The sequence below is a fragment of the Microcebus murinus genome, chromosome 24, assembly GCF_040939455.1.
Source record: "Microcebus murinus isolate Inina chromosome 24, M.murinus_Inina_mat1.0, whole genome shotgun sequence".
Classification (NCBI taxonomy): Eukaryota; Metazoa; Chordata; class Mammalia; order Primates; family Cheirogaleidae; genus Microcebus; species Microcebus murinus.
In genome coordinates this window covers 16,511,755-16,533,476 of record NC_134127.1, presented here as the reverse complement: position 1 = coordinate 16,533,476, position 21,722 = coordinate 16,511,755, and the positions used below count along the sequence as shown (strand labels likewise).

Genomic DNA, 21,722 nt, shown 5'->3' with positions numbered 1-21,722 from the left:
AAAGGAGACAGGGTAGGGTGAGGGCATCCTCACACAGAATTGGGGACTTATATAGGGTTCTCAGTTCTATGAGCCAAGGTCTTGCAGTGGGCATGGAGTTCACTCACTTTTCCCTTTGACACCTGGTCTTTTCCACTGATGTGGAGTGCTTTTTGGGTGGTGATACTCAACCAGGTCTCAGCCTGCATTCTGGATTAAACTTGTGCGTGTTTTACAGTTTTCTTTTGTGGTATGGATATAATTAGAACTGGGCCCTACACCTTCCTCAAATATGCTCATGTAGGATTTTTAAAATCATGATATTTAGGGACTCCATTTATGACTCTGAGCAATCAAAACTGGACATTGCTGCATATTCATCAAGACAAGGGTCCAGGACATCATTGGATGAGCTCATCACAGGCAAATGCCAGAGCTTACTCTGTTCTCTTTCCTGAAAATTCCTCTCCCCTTATTATAAAGGGATGAGGGTTATTATAACAAGGGAGGGGTTATATGGAAGAGGAATGTGAAATATATTATAAAATGAGAGCCTCTATAATCTTTAAAAAATTGTGATAAAATACATATAAAATTTATCATCTAAACCATTTTTAAATGTACAGTTTAGTAGCATTAAGTATATTCACATTGTTGTGCAACCAATCTCCAGCACCTTTTCATTCTGGAAAACAGAAACGACTACTCCCATTCCCTTCTCCCCCCAGCCTCTGGCACCTGCCATTTTGCTTTCTGTTTCTCTGGATCTGACTACACTTGATACCTCACAGAAATGGAATCATACAGAATTTCTTTTTGCGACTGGCTTATTTTACTTGGCTTAATGTTCTCAAGGTTCACTCCTGTTGTGGCATGTGTCAGAATTTCATTCCTTTTTAAAGCTGAATAATACTCCATTGTATGATATACTACATTTTGTTTATCTATTCATCCATTGATGGGTTCTTGGAATAGTGCTGTGATGAACATGAATGAGTAAGTATCATTTCAAGACCCTGCTTTCAATTCTATTAAGTATATACCCAGAAGTGGAATTGCTGGATCATATATGCTAATCCTATTTTTAAGGTTTTGAGCAATTACCTTACTGTTTTCCATAGCGACTATACCACCAAAAATGCACACAGGTTCCAATTTCTCTATGTTCTTGCCAACACTTGTTATTTTCTGTTTTTCTTTTGTTGTTGTTGTTTGTTTTTGACAGTAGCTATGCTAATGGGTATGAGGTAACATTATGGTTTTGATTTACATTTTCCTGATGATTGGCAATGTTGAGCATCTTTTCATAAGTTTATTGGCTATGTGTATATCATCTGTGGAGAAATATCTATTCAAGTCCTTTGCTCATTTTTTCATTGGGTTCTTTGTTTTTGTGGTTGTTGTTGAACTGTAGGAGTTATTTATATATTCTGGATATTAACCCTTTATCAGATATATTATTTACAAACATTTTCTCCCATTCCAAGGTTGCCTTTTCACACTGTTGATTGTGTCCCTTGATGCACAGAAGTTTTCAATTTTGATGTATCAAAATGTATTAATCTCTCTTTTTACTTTTGTTACCTATGCTTTTGGTGTCATATCCAAGAAATCATTGCCAAATCCAGTGTCATGAAGGTTTCTCACTATATCTCCTTCTCACAGATTTACGGTTTTAGGTCTTATGTTTAAGTCTTACTTTTAGATCCATTTTTGACTTAATTTTTGTATATGGAATTTAGCCTCTTTAACCTTTTGAGATGGTTGATGTCCTTGAGCTTGGTCCAGATGCCACACTTCTTTCTCCTCTAATGCTGACAAGCTTTTCAAAGGCATTGAATTTGCCTAAGATATTGCATGTTGGACTCATCTAAGACTTTAAAGTGTATCTTGTTGACAACTCCAAAGAAGCCACAAGTTCTGAGTGAGGTAGCTCCCGTAAGCAAATGAGATGATTTTTATGAAAACACCTTGAAAAGTATAAAATGATAATCACATGTGCATAGAATAATATTGACTCAATTTGAAGTACATACCAACCCCATTTTTTTTTTTTTTTTTTATTTTTTTTTTTTTTTTTTTTTTCTTTTTTTGTAAGAAGCAACAAGAGGAACCAACCCCATTTTTAATTGATTTCTGTGAGGCCCAGATGGATGGACATAACTAGGAATAATGAGATTTAGGTCACTTATAAAGGATGCCTGTGCCAAACATATTATGTGACTAATCCAAAAATGAATATGTATATTAATAAGCACAGATGTGTGTATATGCATTATATATGTATACTTTTTCTTCTATTCTCTTCCATGATTTTTTTCTTTGCCTTTCATCTTCTATTACTAATCTAGTTTCTTTGCACAGGTTTATCTGCTCTAGAGCAAGTTGAAATCTAATAATAAGCAAAATAATCCCTTTTAATATACCCTCTAATACTGCGGTCCCCAACTCCATGGCTGGACAGCAGGAGGTGAGCAGTGGGCAAGGGAGCAAAACTTCATCTGTATTTATAGCTGCTCCCAATCACTCACATCACTGCCTGAGCTCCGCCTCTTGTCAGATCAGTGGCAGCATTAGTTGCAAGAAAACAAACTCAGGGTTCCCACTGATTCTGCATTATGGTGAGTTGTATAAATATTTCATTACAAATTACAATGTAATAATAATAGAAATACAGTACACAATAAATGTAATGCCCTTGAATCATCCCAAAACCATCTTCCCCACCTTGGTCCATGGAAAAATTGTCCTCTATGAAATCGGTCCCTGGTGACAAAAAGGTTGGGGACTGCTGCTCTAATACATTGATAATAGTTTTATATGAAATAAAATGTAGTAGAAGTGCTGCGTGAGCCTTTCATGGTCTGCTCACGTGTCCTGGCAGGACACTTCTTCCCGGATGCAGGGAATAGGGCGCAGTGTTTAGAAGCCATATGCTCACAAAAGTGACGGTGACTTAATTGGAATAGGGACGACAGAGAGGCGTACTGATTGTGTGAAGTGGTGCTGAGTAGTTGGCAGGTGTGTTTGGATGTGGGAGAAGAATTTGCATTTGGATAGGATCCTGGATCTGAGGGAGGAAACTTGAGATTAGATGGGCAGGCACTGGTGAGATACAGAGCTAAAGGAAAAAGGGAAATTGGACTGAGTCACGGGAAAGGAAATTCACAAGAGAAAATGAAATTGTGCAGTGGTGGAGTGGGACTGGGGAGGGGTATAAGAGAACAAATAGAAAGGTTGAGAGGCAGGAAGTCTATCTAAATGAGAGAAGAGAAATTCACCAGGGAGTATGGAAGTGGGTAGACAGTACATTGACTAAAAAAGAACAAGAAAAACAACAATGTAGAATTCGTTCCTGTAGAGTGAAAAGAACAACATACCATCCACCTTTTAAGAGGAAGTTGTTCAGAGTGCAATGAGGAACAAAATTATAACAACTGTTTGAAGGAGAGTATAAACACAGGAGACTAATCAATATGAAGATAAAGGAAAATAGGTTTTTTTTGTTTTGTTTTGTTTTTTTTTTTGAGACAGAGTCTTGCTTTGTTGCCCAGGCTAGAGTGAGTGCCGTGGCATCAGCCTAGCTCACAGCAACCTCAAACTCCTGGGCTCAAGCGATCCTTCTGTCTCAGCCTCCCGAGTAGCTGGGACTACAGGCATGCGCCACCATGCCCGGCTAATTTTTATATATATATATCAGTTGGCCAATTAGTTTCTTTCTATTTATAGTAGAGACGGGGTCTCGCTCTTGCTCAGGCTGGTTTTGAACTCCTGACCTTGAGCAATCCGCCCGCCTCGGCCTCCCAGAGAGCTAGGATTACAGGCGTGAGCCACCACGCCCGGCCCAGAAAATAGGTTTTATTTATTTATAAATTTAAAAAGGAGAGTGAAAAAGATTTCAGAGAATTTTAATTTTTCTATATTTTATTTCAGAATGCCCAAAAAATTTTGTCAGTGATTTTCTTAAAGGTAGAATTAAATTTCCCTTTTCTTGAGGCATTGACTATATATATGCTGCATTCTTGTCTTTTTATATTTATAATGAAGGAAACGTATGTGCATGAACCAAACATATTTTGCCACAGCATTTTATTCTAACATTTTATTTGAAACAGTATATTATGTAGGTATTTATCTTCTTGTCACCAAGTGTGTTCACTAACATTGGCAGGTCAGAAACTATTATTAGAATCATGCAGGTTTAAATTATGTAGCAGTTGTTGATTTAGTTATAGGATTATATAGTAGCAGAAATTTCTTCCTCATTATGTTCTATCACAGGAGTCAGCAAACTTTTCAGTAAAGAGCCACATAAGTTTTGCTGGCCAGGTAGCCTCTGTCACAACAACCTAACTCTGCTGCTGCAGAGCAAAAGCAGCCACGGACAAAACATAAATGAGTGAGCATGGCTGTGTTCCAATAAAAATTTATGAACACTGAAATTTGGATTTCATAAAATTTTCATATGTCATGAAATATTATTCTTTGTATGTGTATTTTCAATATGCAAATACCATTCTCAGCTTACAAGTTGTACAAAAACAGGTGGCTGGTCAGACTTGGACACAGTTTGTGGTTTGCTAATGCATACTTCACTGTACTAAGGGGAGATTTCTTTTCATTTCATTTGCTTATCAGCATTTTTCTTAGTAATTTTTTCTAAAGTTTTATAAAATGAATTTGTAGATCAATTTTCCATATCCTTTATATTTTGTGAGACTCTACTATGTGTAAGAGAAGTGCATTATTTCACAAACTCAAAATGTGTGACTCTTTTTACACTGCCAGAGGGAATTATTTTGTAAAAACACAAGTGTGACTTAATTATTAGAGATATGTCTTCAAAAAATAACTAGATTTGGGTCTTCAGAATAAATATGAGAAAATTCCAAACCTAATTCTTAGCTCATAGCAGGCATTTAAGTAGAATTTGAATTGATGTTTATATTATAATACTAAAATTCATATCAACCTAAAAGGCCCTGAATATCCAAACAATCTTGAGCAAAATATACAACTATTTGACTTCAAAATATATTACAAAGCTATAGTAACCAAATCAGCATGGTATTGGCATAAAAAGAGACATATAGGCTAATAGAACAGAATAGAAAACCTAGATATAAATCTAAACATTTACAACCTATTGATTTTTGACAAAGGAGCCAAAAACATACATTGGGAGAAAGACAGTCTTCTCAATAAATGGTGTTGGTAAAACTGGATATCATATGCAGAAGAGTGAAACTAGACTCTTATCTCCCACTATACGAAAATAAAATAAAAATGGATTAAAGACTTAAATGTAATACCTGAAATTATGAAACTATTAGAAGAAAACACTGAGGAAATGCTTCAGGATTTTTGTCTGAGCAAAGATATTTTTGGTAAGACCTCAAAAGAATAGTCAACAAAGCAAAAGTAGACAAATGGGATCACATCAAGCTAAAAAGCTTCTGCACAGCAAAAGAAACAATCAACAAAGATAAGAGACAACATACAGAATGGGGGAAAATGTTCACAAATTCTCCATTCAATAAAGGATTAATAATCAGAATACATAAGGAACTCAAACAACTTCATAGCAAAAAACCAAATAATTTGAATTAAAAAAAATGGGTAAATGATCTGAATAGACATATCTCAAAAAAGATATGCAATTGGCCACCAGGTATACGAAAAAATGCTCAACATCACTAATAAGTAGGACAATGCAAATCGACACCATAATGAGATATCTCACCCCAGTTAAAATGGCTACTATCAAAACAACAGCTAAAGATACTAGTGAGAAGATGGAGAAGGGGAATGTTCATATACTGTTGTTGGGGATGTAAATTAGTACAGTCACTATGGAAAATAGGATGGAGATTTCTAAAAAAATACTTAAAAATATATCTACCATATGATCTAGCACTTCCACTGATGGGTATATATTTTTAAAAAATTAAAGCAGTACAATATTGAAGAGATATCTGCACCTCCCATGTTTATTTCAGCACTATTCACAACAGCTAAAATATGGAATCCACCTAAGTGTCCAGTGATGGATGAATGGATAAAGAAAATGTGGTGCATATGTATAATACAAAATGGAGTATTAGCCATAAAAAAAAATGGCATCCTGTCATTTGCAGCAACATGGATGGAACTGAAGGACATCATGTTAAATGAAATAAGCCAGGCATATAAAGACAGATATTGCATGTTCTTACTCATACATGAGAGCCAAAAACATTGATTTCATGGAAGTAGGGAGCAGGCTGATGTTTACCAGGGGCTGGGAAGGGTAGAAGAGAGCAGAAGAAGAGTTTAGTGAGTGAACTCAAAAATACAGTTAAATAGAAGAAGTAAGTTCTAGTTTTTGATAGCACAGTGGAGTATAGTTAACAATAATATATAATTTTAAATAGCTAGAAGGAAGATTTTGAGTGTTCCCAATACAAAGAAATGGTAAATGTCTGAGATAATGGATACGGTAATTACCCTGATCTGATCACTATACATTTTATTGTTATGTTTTGAATCATCAGTATGTACACTGTAAAATGTGTAATACATTTTTTTTATGTGTCGAAACAAAAATTTTAAAAGTATTAAAAAAACAATAATTTATTTTATATTTCAAAATAGCTAGAAGAAAAGATTTGGAATGGTCCCAACACAAAGAAATGATAAGTGTTTGAGGTGATGGATCTTCTAAATACACTGATTTGATCATTACACCTTGAGTGCGTATATTGATATATTACACGTATTCCACAGGTATGCACAATTATTATGTATCAATTTAAAAAGTTAAAATATATATGCAAAAGACACACACACAGAGAAATCCATTGCTCTTCTGCTGGGCACTGTCCTGCCTGTGATATCTGGAACTGCTACATTGTCATGTAAACATGACAGGGACCATCTGAGGACAAACCTAACTCGTGAGGTTAAGTCAAACCAGTCTAAGAAGTCAGAATGAAAAGATGGAAAGCAAATAGGTTCCTGACTTTGTTGACTTAGTGAATTAAGCAATCCCGAGGATAGCTTACCTTTGGACTTCTTGCTGTACGAGATAATACATTTTCTTCATTATTTAAGTCAGTTGAAGTTTTCTGTTACAGGCATCTAAAGGCACAATAAAGGGTATATAAGTAATTCAGTGCTAATTCAGTTTATGGTTTCAATCTATTACTTAACTGGTTCGACTACATTTAATAGCCCAAATCAATGATACAACAAATTCCACATCCTAGAGAATAGTCAAAGAGAAGAATGAAATTATATACATGTTTATAACATTTCACTGTCCAGAAAGCCTCTCAATTTCTTTAATACACTTCTTTTTTTTTTTTTTTTTTTTTTTTGGAGACAGAGTCTCACTCTGTTGCCCGGGCTAGAGTGAGTGCAGTGGCATCAGCCTAGCTCACAGCAACCTCAAACTCCTGGTCTCAAGCAATCCTCCTGCCTCAGCCTCCCAAGTAGCTGGGATTGCAGGCACATGCTACCATGCCTGGCTAATTTTTTCTATATATTTTTAGTTGCCCAGTGAATTTCTTTCTATTTTTTAGCAGAGACAGGGTTTTAATGCACTTCTGATTCCTCCTGCTAGTCATACTCTGTGTTACAGGCAAGACCACTTTCCATAGTTCTGTTGCTTCCTCTCTGCTTTCATCCTTTAATGATGGTTTGTTGCTGGCAATCCAGAGAAACAACACTTACTGATAAAATAGTAGCTTCCCAATTTCACCTAGGAAAGGGACCATGCCCATGTGCTGGGCAAATTGTTACTTTGAGGGTCAAATCGCTGATTGAAAACAGTGGGCAGTCAGGCTAGCTACACAATGATGTTATTTTCTGGGTTTGCAGGGCCCTCTACTCATGTCCGCAGTTTTTACATTGCTCAAATCTGCTTGGCTTCTGACCAAGCATGCCACGGATGGACTGTGCCTTACACAAGGACGTCAGCCAGAACTCAGATGTGATCCTGCTACGCTTTGCTGGTATTATGTGAGCAACAAGAAAAAAAATGTCCTAAACGAGGGCAACATTTGTGGAGTCTTCACCAAATGTAATGTATGTGGTTTTGAAAGATTGGTAAGGGAGTGGAGAGGAGCAAGGAGGAATGACTTGTAAATTGTCAACTGTATAAAGTGTACTGTAGGAAACATATATTTGTATAAAGTGATTCTATGAAATCAGCAACAATTAAACTCAAACTGAGACTCTATTATTTCTTAGTTTTACAGAAAATACCATAAACTTGGTGAAATGTTAAGTTCCCCGGATAGAATTTAACTTGAAAGAGGGAAGGAGCAGATGCCCAGTGGATGAAGAGAGGAAGTAGCATTGTGACATCATAGAACACCCACTGGAATAGGATTCAGATCATGAATACACCCTGGTCCCTCTGGCTGAGTGAGTCTGGGGTGAGTATTTAACTGTAACAGGGTTGTAATTAATTATACTTGCTCTGTCCATCTCCCTCAAACCATGTGTTGCTGTAGATGGCACATTTGGCTATGTAGAGGACAATAACCTCAAATCCAATTTACCAACCAATTACAGAGCTTGAATTAATAAAGTTGTCATTTGTTGTGATTAGTTGTAAAATTTGAAGGTATAGCATTACAATACAATTCAATGAAGACTAATTCCCTGGCTTAAATGCAATATATTTCAAGGGTGTAGCTTTTGTATATATTGTAGCTTATTGTATATACTGTAGCAGCTTACCCCCAAATAAGAATATCTGTAGAAGGGAATAGATAGCCGTTTTTATAGTAATATCCTTAGCAATAAACTTTCTCAGATGAGCCTTTGTGAGCTGTAGAACCAAGTTTTGAGGCATTACTCTCTGGTGAAGGCTTCATACATAGATAACTGATTCTTAAGTTTCCTTAATTTTAGTCCCAGGGAAGAGGTGACAAGGTTAATATTTTGCTATGAAAATTAAGTAGTCTAGTCAGTATTTCTAGAGGGGGTCTGTGTTTGAATCCAAGATTTTCAGCAGACAGCAGCTTTAAGCCCACTCTATCCTTTGAACCAGTGCTTTGTTCAGAAATCCAGACCTTCAGTTTAAAAAAGAACTTGGCATCAAGTTTTGACAAAATATCCAGCAGACTGACTGTGCTGTAGTTTGAATGGAGTTGCAATGCTTCTTTAAAAAGTAGGTGGGTGTAGACTACTATTTAAACATATCATATTAAAAGGGTTAAATTGAAGTTAATAATTTGGTGAAAACTGAGATCTACCAGAGTGAGAATTCCACTTTAAAAATCTGCTGGCAAGCGATCTTTACCTCAGCTTTACGTAATTTAAGGTGACTAATCACAATAGTTATGGACAGAGGTCTTACCAAGCACTAGCTGAAGTAAGTTCCAGGTTGTTCAAATTTAGAAGTAGTTAATCTAGGACTATGGAGCGTAGAAAATCAGCCCTCATACATCAGTAGCAATCTGTGTTGCAGTCACATTTCAAGTGACAATCACGCTGAGAGCAGCTTGTTCCCAAATCTGCTGTCATTAATAATTTCAAGAGCCAACTCTACAGTTTCCCACTGGGTTTTATTGTACTTCAGATTAAAAAAAAATAATATGACATTTACACCAGTAAATTCAATCATTCTTTGGGTGCCTTCTTTTGTTTTCTACCTTCCTATTTCCTGGCTAACTTAGCCAGGAGTTTTCTTTTTTTGTTGCTCTCCAAAGATCCTTATCAAACCAAGAGTCACATGTTTCTCAGCATTAAACAAACAAGATTGGCCTAGGACTGTTGGTAATTTGATAATAAGACAGAGAGAAAGAGTTTTCTTGGCAGTTGGTGCAGATCACTACAATTTTTTTCTGTTAGGAAAATATTACACATAAATTTAAAGAGTGCTTTGCTTTACACCTTGTGGTCAGTTTAGCTCTGTGGATGTTAAGAGACATTCTAAGGGTGAAATGAGAAAATAGTAATATAATGGAAAAAAGCAATCAAATAATATTTTGAAATTTATATAAATATGGGGGTGGTAGGAAAATATAGGACAGTATGAGACTGCATTCAAACTAGAAAGTCTAGTCATTCATGAAGCAATGAGTCTTTACCCAGTCCCAAAAGAAATATTGGAGCAGTGCTGATGAATATGTATAGAAACAACATGTATTTGCTGCTGGTGGGAATTTAATTTTGCAAAATTTCTGGAAAATAACTTGTCAATGATAGGATAGCATGGCTAATAAACAGAGAAAAATAAAAATAAAAAATCTAACAAGAGGAATAAACTCACAGAACATAATTGCCCCTTTGAAAGGAAAGATCACAGCACAATAGTCTTGTTTGATTAGCCACCGATGAAGTCAGTTTTCAAGCCTTGAAGAGCCCTAGCAGAAAGAGGGGTGAAAACTTCCTACCCCGGTTCCTGCCAGAACAGATAACAAGGGCTTTCATAAGCCAGCCTCACAGAGAAGAGAGATAGATAAATAAATAAATAAATAAATAAATAAATAAATAAATAAATAAATAAATAAATAAATAAATAGGAAAACAGACACAGTAGCTTCACAGCTGTTTTTGCTATCAGTTAACAATAATCACTTTTATTCTCCCATTACCCCCAAATAAAAATCCTGAGCCTCTCACGCTCAGGGCTGCCACTTCTTTCTTTTGTGCTGTGAGCCCTTCCCCCGCTCTCAGGGAAAGTAAAATAAACTTTTACTTCTTTCTATCCTAATCTTTGTGTTGAGAATTCTTTCTCATCCCACACTGTGAGTCCCCACCCTATAAAGGTCAGTATGTTTGAAAGCCTTTGAAGATATTCCTTTTTCATAACCTAGTAATTCCATTTCTGAGAATTTAATTTAAATACATAACTAGAGATATTTACAAGTAGGTTTACTGTAGCATTTTTTATGATAAAATGCTAGGAACGAACTAAGTGTTCTCTTTTAGAGGATGGTTAGATAAATTTAGATACATTCATTGAATCATAATTTGGAGAAAATAACTTGGGAAAATCCCCAAGTTATCTTAAGTTTTAAAACAGGTTATAAAAAGTTTGTAAAGTTACATCCCAAAGTTTGTCCATGAAAAGGTATGGGAAAAATAAAAAAATGAGTAGATGGTCATATACTAAAATGTCAGCAGAATGTGGTGATGGGTTATTTTCATTTTCTTCTATATACTTTAATTTATGAATTTTCTCAATAAATATATTTTACTTTTATAATTAACATTTAAGAAAAAGATAAATGTATGGGGAGGTGGAAAGAAAGGCTTGGTTGGGAGAAGTGGCAGGAGATTATTCCTAAGAAGGGGTTATTGCTGAAGCAAGACAGAAGGGCAAAATGAAGATCAGCTTCACTAAAACTACAGGGTAATGTTGAGGCTGGATTGACATGGGGTGCAGTGGATAGAATGCCTGGAATACCATGTGTTTTGGGAAAATCCAGGGACAATGTAGAAAAACCGCCCCCCAAACTGAGGGGGGGAGCAAAAGACAAAATAATCACTCAGACAAGTCCAGCCTGAGGAGTTAGATGAGTCTATCAGAAGTTAGTTACAAGGGTGCTTGCTCCTGGGTGGCACAGGAATTTCTTCCATGGGAGCTTCTTGCTAAATCTCTTCCCAGTGAGTAATGCAAAGTTTTTGCATTGTTATCTTTGCATGTTCACACTGAAACAAATCACAGCAGACACAGTACCATCATCAAACACTGTCATGTAACCCATGTTATATTAATGATATTACAATTTTCTACTAGGTGGAGATCTTAGTATTACAATTAGATAAAGGGCATTATAGGACACCCAAAGCAGCTCTAAAGCAGTCAGGGCCAGTTTGAGCCAGCTATTTGAAGGCAAGAAAGTGCTGAGGCATCCAATAAAGTGTTGGGCACTTTTCCTCTGCCCAATAGTTATTAAATATCTTGGTACCTGCTTAATCTACTTTGTAACAATATTGCTGAACACTGTACGCTAGCACAATGCTTACATTATGTGGTAGGGAACTTGCATTTTTCCCTCATTAGGCTCAAGAAACTGACAGGAAGTTGCCCTAGACAGTTGGTACTAGAACCATAGTTTGTCTGGGAAGGTTATCTCTGCAACAGTACACATTATGGCCATGTAAATAGAAATGAATTCAGATCAAACAGATACTGATCATGGGTTAATTCACTGTGTAAGTGGAACCCATAACTAGAGAAGATATTTTATCATCATTTGGGAAATTTAAAAAGCAAAAGTAATATATGCTCTCTCTATACTTCTATATTATTTGGATTTTTTTTACAAGAACAAAGTAGAAAAGCAAAGTTTCATTTTGTCCTGATGTACTCATTTTCTTCCCTCCTTCCCTAAGTCCCTCCCTCTCTCTTCCCTCCTTCCTTCCTTCTTTATACAGAATGAATAGCACTACACGTTATTCTTAACATGCTTTTTTTTTTGCATAGCACAACATATCTTTCCAGGTTAATACGTAGAATCTACAGAGATCATTTTGAGTTGAACTCTGACATATTTTCTTCTGCATTGCAATTTGTCATCTAAACTGATCCAGATGAAAAACCATTCCAACTTTGCTCAAAGAGATTAGTAATATATCCCAAATGACCAGCTCACAAGTGTGGAGTTGGGTTGAGACATAGATCTCCTGACTCAAGAAGATGTTGTTTCTTCTAGCTGCTTGCTTGCCTGTCTGTGAGAATTAATGTGCAAGATCCTTTCTTGGTACGACATTTTATAAGGTAAATAAATATTTCTGAACAAACTGGATTCCTTCATGAGTTAATATTTTACACCATAGAGGAAAAAAACAGGGAGGCTTCACACTGTAAAGACAGCTTTGCCAATTTCTTTGTATTTGCAAGGATTGACAAGATCCCATGTCCTGGATAACAAAAGAGAGAAGCCATCCCATAGCTATTAAGACATTTCAATATAGTGTGTTAGATGATGCCCAAACACCAAGGAGGAGAATGGACTCTGTGGACTAATGCACAATAAATCAATGAAGCAAAAAATCAGCACTGCCCTGGCCATGTTCTCAGAAGAACTGTGCACAAGTTCCTTGCTCAGAGAAAATTCATCATGCTGCTCCTCGAGATCTCAATTCCATCACTAGCCCACAATAAGACAGTAAATGTGAGGAATTTTCCATGGATCTGTCAAGAATTTGGAATTGTTACTTTCAAAGAACTTCTTGAGCTCTCAATTTCCTGATGGGGCAGGTTAGTGTTTGGTGATTTGAATGCCACAGGAAAATCGGAGGGTTTGGGAAGTTTAAAGCCATGTGCCGCAGACTTCATAGATATTCTGTTCGCATGGTGAAAACTAGATGTTTGGGGAAGATATCAAATGTGCCCTCAGGCTACATAGACATTTCTTACCCAGGTCTGTCTGAGAATATAAAAATACCTGCTATGCACCACTGGCTTTATCCCTGCAGAGAGGCAGGCATTCCCAAGTCAAAACCTTCTCTCTTACTGTATCACAAATTGTACTTGGTCCCAGCCCACCTTAATGCTCTCTTGAGTTAGCCAATGGCTTTCCCAGGGACTCTTTGCTCTGTTGCTGGAGACATTCAGAAAAATGATGCAGTCCTTGACCTTGAGTTGCTCACAACTAACTTGGGGGGAAAAGTGCACACAGTTACAGAACAATGTACTCAAAAGTATGAACTACTGTAGAACTGTTGTTACCTGCATCTTTATTCTCTTCTAGGACCTCAAGGAAAAATAAATAAGTGAACACTGAGACAATGCTAAGTAGTCTGGGTATCTCCTGTTGTAGGAGTGAGGGGAAACCTGCCCTTTTCCCTGAAAATTTGTTGAAAGATCAACTCACAATTAAGGTATATTAATAAAAGAAAGGTTTATTTACCATGGGCATGGGGAGAATCACAGAACGATTACCCACTATCCCAATGAAGTTCAGATATTTTTATTCATGCCTTTCAGAAGGGAGGGGGAAAATCAGGAGTATAGGTAATTCTGTTTAGGGGCTACACAGTTGCTATGGAGGATGAATGAATGGGGGAAACAGATTGACTTAAATTAACCTGAGAGACAGGATTATGTTGTAAATGATTTGGGCAAGGTCTGGTGATATTCTGCAATATATTGAGATAACAGGGAGAGGAAGGGAAGTCAATTGCCTCCTTCTGATGTTTTGTTCAGCCATTCTGGTTTTTGTAGAGAGAGAAAAAGCCCCCTCCAGTGCATTGTGATCTTGAGGGGCCTGTGATTCAAAATATTCTTTATACCAAGGAGTCATATTTTAGGGTAAAATTTCCTGAGCTCCTTCATTCCCCCTGTCTGGAACTTCTCTAGAAGTTTCACACATGAAAAGCTGAGTCGGTAGCTGTGGAGAGAGAGATCGGGTTAGTAGTCAAGTATCAAGAGATCTGAAAAGGGAGAGAAGGACATAGATTAGAATGAGAATGAATAAACAGAAAAGAATAGATCTAACCACATTTCCCCACACCCCGTGAAACCAGTCTCCCATTCTTGGGACATTGGTCTTCATTAATCTGATGGATAATATTTATCTTGTCTTCTAAGAGGTGTAGGTCACAGTCTTTACTTTCCCTGTGTGGTTTTACATAGAAACACATTTTTCACCAATAATCATGTAATCTCCTCTCTGCTGGGCTGCCAGGGCATCCATGATGCAGCAGTTTTCAAATACAACAAAGACTAAGCTGTTGACTTCTAACTGAAGTGCTCCAAATGCTCATATGGTGGTAGTGAACTCTTGTTCTACCCTCATGGAGAGATTTAAAACCGTCTTTTCAATCTCCTGAGTTTCAATGATGGGCAAAGAGTCCTGAGCACCAAAAATAACTTAGAATTGTGATATGCAAGTGTTTTGTTTTTTTTTTTTAACCATGTCTAGTACATTTCCTTGGTACCACTTTATGAATGTAAGAGCCTAAGTCTGTAGTTTGGCTGGCATTTAAAGTGGATTATGTAGTAACAGAGGGTGTCAGATAACAAAGCCCACAGTGCCCTGACCATCTAGGTGGGAACCACTTATATACTCTGTCACCACACATGATAAAAAGACCAGTGTAATTTACAGATAGGGTCAGGTAGGAACCTGTGACCTCCCAGTCTGGAGATTGCTGTGTTTCTTCTTCCTCATTGGCACTTCCATATCTCCCATGTCCATTGTTTTATGTGAGCTCTGAGCTTTAGCTTTTGGGTGATTTCACACTGGCAGGTGACTATTGTGTTGATCCATGTATAATGCATTTCTGAGTATTTCCTGCAGGGCAGCCAGTCTAGTCTTGACAAATTCTCTCAGTGTTTGCTCATGTGGAAAAGTCTTTATTTCGCCTTCATTTATGAAACTTAGCTTTGCAGAATACAAAATTCTAGGCTGGCAGTTGTTCTGTTTAAGAAAGCCGAGGATGGGGCCCCGATCCTTTCTGGCCTTTAAGGTCTCAGTTGAGAAGTCTACAATTAGCCTAATGGGTTTTCCTTTGTAAGTTACTTGATGCTTTTGTCCTACAGCTCACAGGAGTCCTCCTTCTTGTTGACTTTGGCCAGTCTGATGACCATGTGTCTTGGTGATTGCCTCTTTGAAATGAATCTCCCTGGTGTTCCTTAAGCTTCTTGTACATGGATGTCTAAATCTCGAGCAAGACCTGGGAAGTTTTCCTCAATTATTCCCTCAAATAGGTTTTCCATCAGTTATGTTTTCTTCTTCACCCTCAGGGATGCCCATGATTCATTCTTATATTTGACCATTTTACATAATCCCTTATTTCTTGTAGTTGCTTTTGTGGCCACTAGGGGGAGCCACTGGCAGGAGGGTCAGGACAAGCTCCCCAAGCTGGTAGGGCTGTTTAATCTTCAGTGCTGAGAACCTGGGCTGGGATTTTTTCCACCCATATCCAGTTAGCACGGTTTTCTGTGGGGTGGGGTGGGTGCTCCCCCAACTGGCCACTCCTTGGACCCCCCCAGACACCCCGTAAAATTGAGTCAGTGAATGCTGCAAAGGGCATGCTAATTGACCCTCTCTCAGTAGGTGGTGCTTGCCAGAAGGAACAAGCTGCAATATTGTTTTGGGGTCCTAAGACTGGATCTAGTCCTTCAGGAGAAGCCTTGAATGCCCCATGTGTTAGGTGGGGCCCTGGAACTTCCTTATTCTCTGCCACAGCAGAGGTGGTGGGGGAGTGCAGCTGGGCGGGGCTGGGTTCCATGAGTTTGCCCTCCATCTCTATAAAAGCTGGCAAAGTAGCTGTTTTGGCAGGAGTCGAAGGTCAGCTCCTGAGCAAAGCCACCAGGGAAGGACTGAAGTGGCTCCACCCACCCAAAAAGTCTGTTTGTGGAGGCAGGTCTGTCTGAGATTCACAATCTGGCAGTCTGCTGTAGGCCTTGCTCCTCTCTACCTCCTCCACTCTGCAGTCTCTCCCTGACATCTGCTGGCAGGCAGGAGCCCAAGGCAGCCAAGCTCCCCCGTGACTGTGCTGTGGGTCAGGAGGTTCCCTGCCCAGTTTGGAGTTTTGTTCTACCATTCATTAAATATATAGCCTTAGACTACTGACCTCACCTCTCTGAATCTTGATTTTTTTCTTTATAAGATTAAGTGATACCATGTTGATAAAATGCCAAGAACAAGACACTCAATCCAAGTTATTAGGAAAGCAAGTCCAACTTGAATCTACCTAAGAGAAATGGTGTAGAAAGAGTGTAATCAGTATGGAAAGTCTTCACACTTCTAGGAAGAAGTAATCCAGCTGAGCATAGTGAGGTGTGCGAAATACAGATATGTGGAGATGGTGCATAAAAATGACCAAGGTTGTCAAAGGTATGGAGAAATGAATTGTCTACCTGGATATATAGGAGGCTAAACATCCAGGGTTCAGTCTCCTACCTTCGCCTGTGTCATTGTTAGCTACATGACCTTGATTTTTATACACCATTTCTGAGTTTCTCTTATAAAATTAGAATGATCCTATCAAATTGTAAAAGAATCACAAAAAGTGAAGAAGGGACACAGGGGAGAATGAGATAAGATAACGAGGAGGCCTAAAACTTCTCCTAGAATGAAAAGTTAAAAGGCTGGAGACAGAGGGCCACTAAAACACTTACAGTGTCAATGATTCAGACTTAACTATAAGAGCAAAGATGATTTAAGCAGTGGCCTTTTGAGAGAGATCAGCAAGGAAGAGTTCTGTGGGCCTCTTTAGAAGGATTTTTTAACCAGCTGTCAGCATTCAGTGGGTTCAGAGCTCCAATTCCTAGGGCTTTGTTTTCTGCCACAGTGATTGTAGCATGTGTGGCTGACCCCTCATTTATTGCTCTCTATCCTCTTGTTATCATGTTAAAAAAAATCTGACAACTGTCTTCTTTTGTTTTGGGGGATCCTTTACTGTATGATCTTGTTGGAAGACAATCTCTCCCTCTCACTACAAAAAGCAGAAAACATTAATTTTCCCAGGTTTGTGGCATGTGATTTAGGGCCAGCCAATCAGATTATCCCTGCCTGGGATAGCTAGGCAAAGAAGCAGGGACAATGGGGCCACCCTTCCCTGCACGGGTTGTGATTTAATAATGATGTCCTATTTCCATAGGAAAGAGTAGCCATGGTGCTGATGTGCCCAGCATCCAGGGTTGACAGCAGCAGGGTTCTCTCCCTTTAGCTTTATTTAAGTGATTTAGCACCAAATCTTATCCCAGGATTTGGACAGTGACAGAAGAAACCCTGGGCCAGTGGCTTGTGAAGTTCAGTATGTGTATAACCATCACTGGGGTTCCTGTTGAAACTCCAGATATCCAAGCCATGCTCCCCAAAGTTCTGATTCAGTACGTTTAGGGGTGGGGCCCCCAAATATTCATTTTTAATCGGTACCCCAGGAGATGTTGATGCAGGTGGTCTGTAGAGGATGACTTGAGAAATAATTCCTAGAAAGATCAATGTGAATGATGCTGAAAACAGTTAATGTGCAAGCGGATACTTAGCAATCAACAGTCTCCCTGCTTACTCACAGAGGAAATTAACATGCAAGGAGCACAGGGCCTTTCAGCTGGGAATTATTCCAGGGACCCTCAAATCACAATCCGGTGCTTTATAAATCCAAAGTTCTCCTTGTGTAATTTTATAAATGTTGTTGGTGTTTTTGTTTGTTTAATGTAGCAGCCCAAGACTGGCCAGAGGTAGGTCAGTTAATCTTGTCTTATCTGGATTATTAGGGCCCCTGACTCTCAGAAGCACTAAATTGTTGCTATAATTTTCTTTCTTTCTGTGAGAACAGAGGGGGAGCACAGCACTGAACGCAGGTTGCTATGCTAAGTTTAACCCTGCAAAAGCAAATGAAACGTGGAGCACTTAATTTCTTCCACTTGAGTTGCAGTCAGCCAACAGACCCATTAAACTCTTGCTTCCTTTGTATAAGCAGATGGAGTACAGACCTAAGGTTCTTTTGCTTTCCCACCCCCTGCCCCAAGGGATGGAAAATGAAATTTCATATTAAAAAAGCTTAGCTAATGCTAAATGCAGCAAAATATCCTGAATAGTTGTCCCTCTGATTTAAAAGGCTGACAAGTGTCTCACAAACATCTTTACTGGAAAATGATGATAATAAAAAAAATCCTAGAGTGAAGAAATTCTACCTTCAAAGTAATGGAAAGAAAACTAGTTGAACACTCTCAATCCTTCAGCACCCCAGCATTTACAAATCTTGGGAGAAACTCAAGTTAATTTCTAAAAATTTTTTCCCAATCACTGTTTCTTTGCTCTCTAAAGAAAAGTATGCTTACGGGATTATTTTTGGTAGGATATATTGGGTAGGATTCAGTTTACCCTTTTCAACCATACAAAAATAAGATCTCTTGGGATTTTGCCCATGTCCCCCTTGATTACAAGGCCCACATCCATCTTTTTCTATGTGAGACTGCCCATTAGACAGACATCATCTTAAATGCAATACCAGTTCAGTGAGGGCACGTTAGTGCTCAATGTCTATTCAATCAAGACAGCATGAAAAAGCAGGACTTCCTCACACCCTGTCCTTATCCCATGCGTGCAGTCACTGTTGGTGTAATCCATGGGGGAAAGTCATGACGGTGAGCAGGACTGAGACTACAGGCATCTGGAATCTCACTACAAACACCCCAATGTATCCTTGGCAATTCACACTGCTATACATATGCAGTTAAAGTAAGTGATAGGCCGTTAAAACCAGTGGTGGTCCACTCACGAATTGATGGGTACTTGGGTTGATTCCACATCTTTGCAATTATGAATTGTGCTCCAATAAACATTCAGGTGTAGGTGTCTTTTGGATGAAAAGTCTTTTTTTCCTTTGGGTAAATACCCCAATAGTGGGATTGCTGGATCAAATAAATACTAGGTCTACTTTTAGTTCTTTGAGGAATCTCCATATTGTTTTCCATAGAGGTTGTACTAATTTGCAGTCCCACCAATAGTGAATAAGCATTCTTTTCTCTCTGCATCCATGCCAGCTTCTATTGTTTTTGGACTTTTTAATAAGAGCCATTCTAATTGGGGTAAGGTGATATCTTATTGTGGTTTTAATTTGCATTTCCCTGGTGATTAGTGACTTTGAGCATTTTTTCATGTTTATTGGCCATTTTTCTTTCTTCTTTTGAGAAGCTTCTGTTGATGTCTTTTGCCAAACTACTCGGTCATAAAAAAAGATGAATCGATGCCTTTGCAACAATCTGGATGAAAATGGAGACCATTTTCCTAAATGAAGTATTTCAAGAATGAAAAAAACAAACACCACATGTACTGACTAACTGATGAGCACATATGTGCACACAGGGAAGTAAAACTCAGTGGAAATCAACGAGGGAGGAGGGGGAAGAGGGGAGGGGAAAAACCTACCTAATGTGTACTACAAACCTTATTTGAGTGACGGGCTCAACTGTGGTGGGGATTCAAACATTACAAAAGTGATCCATATAACATAAAACATTTGTACCCCCTTAATATGTTCAAATTAAAAAAAAACCAAACAAACAACAATCGTGGTGTCCAGAAAGAACAGGGCTTGGCTTCTTCCCCTAAAGGTGAAAGAAGTAAAAGCTCTTAACTGTGGTCAACTGCTAACACGGACATTTTCAGGCTAATATGACTAGAGGGTTATGGATTGCTTGCTGCTTTAGCCTTTTAATATCTATTCTCAACTTTTCCCACTGGATTCTCTGACCAGGATGTTAAACTAAATGGTCTCTGTTCTTGACCAACTTCCTAAAGACCCCGGAGAAATATAAAATACACACACACACACTGTCTAACCTTCGGAAAGGCTTTTGATTCTGCTATGGGTTGAATTGTGCTCCTCCCTCATTCATATGTTGAAGTCCTAACCCCCAGTACATCAGAATGTGACATTATTTGGAGACAGGGTCTTTATCATAGAGGTAATTAAGTTAAAATGAGGACATTAGGGTGGACCTTAACCCAATATTATAAAACCTGGGAATCTGGAGAAAGACACTCACACAGGGAGAACATCTTGTGAAGAAGGCAGAGGTCAGGGTGATGCTTCTACAAGCCTGGGAATGCCAAAGATTGCCACCAAGTCACCAGAAGATAGGGGAGAGGCATGGGACAGATTCTTCCTCACTGCCCTCAGAAGGAACAACCCTGATGGCACCTTGATCTGACTTTTAGCCATCAGAACCATGAGGAAATAAGTTTCTGTTGTTTAAGAAACTCAGCTTTAGTATGTTGTGATGGAAACCCCAGAAAATTAGTGCAGACTCTATCCCATATTTATTTCATCAAGCTAAACACTGTGTTATCTATTGGTTTTTTAGCTGGACTGGAATATGACTTAGTGGCTTAGATCTTGGAAGGAAAAGGTTGTTCCTCAACCTCTTTATATCAGAATGCTGGGAAGTATGGCTTATTCCTTTGTCCCTGACAGAAGGACGACAAGAACAAAATCAGAGTAAAGTCGATCGGAAGATGCCGATTTCACTAGTGTTTATGAGACTTCTTTATCGGTATCAGTAAAAAATTCATTTGAACCCTACCAAGCACAGAGAATTACGGTGGGTTGCAGAGATATGTGGAGGCACAGCTAGTTTGGTTAAAACAGCACCTCCATAGAAAAGATAATTTAAAAAGCAAGGAGGCGTTGACCAGTGCTTCTTGAACACCGATGTGCATGTGAAACACCTGTATTTTGTTAGAATTCAGATTGATTTACTAACAATTCAGATTGATTTGCTAAAAAGCTCCCAGATGATGTTAATGCTTCTGGCCCAGCTGGCCACACTTTAAGTGGCAAAGGCATGTGCCAGATGACAGCTCTGGCACCTCGTACCTGGCAGCAGACTTTGAGGCCTGAGTCAATGAGGCGTGATTTCATAAGTAGGATGTGCAGTAGTTTTTCAAAGGAGGGTTGCTAACAGAGAGCCTTGAGGGACTTGATATCCCACGTGGAAAAAATGGGAGGCAGGGCAGGTGATGTAGCAGTGCCTAGGGAACAGAGAGACCAGAAAACGCAGCGCTGGAGCAAAGAAACCAGGTTGGCTGGAGCAGTGAGTGGTTGGAAGAAAGCTGTGGATAATAAAGGTGGAAAGGTATACAAGCTTGAATGGTTAAATTGTAAAGAAACTTCTGCTAAGGACACCTACATTGTTCCTAGACTATAGGGATTCACTTTAAAAGGTTTTCATTCATTTAATTATGTATGCCTAAAGGAATTGATATGTAGATTATACTTGTCCATAAGGCTACTATTAATCATTTTTATTATTAAGAACAATCAATTATAGAATATAA

General features: G+C 38.4%; 1 protein-coding gene across 2 annotated transcripts in view; it reads right to left on the bottom strand.

Annotated features, from left to right (window-relative positions):
* The window catches only part of LOC105882541 (arylamine N-acetyltransferase 1-like), a 100,429-nt gene that overhangs the window by 42,443 nt on the left and 36,264 nt on the right, over positions 1–21,722 (bottom strand). For both annotated transcript variants that reach the window (XM_075997237.1, XM_075997238.1), the window contains exon 2: positions 7,023–7,098. The gene's annotated coding sequence lies outside the window, so the exon portion shown is untranslated. The remainder of the gene's footprint in view (positions 1–7,022; positions 7,099–21,722) is intronic.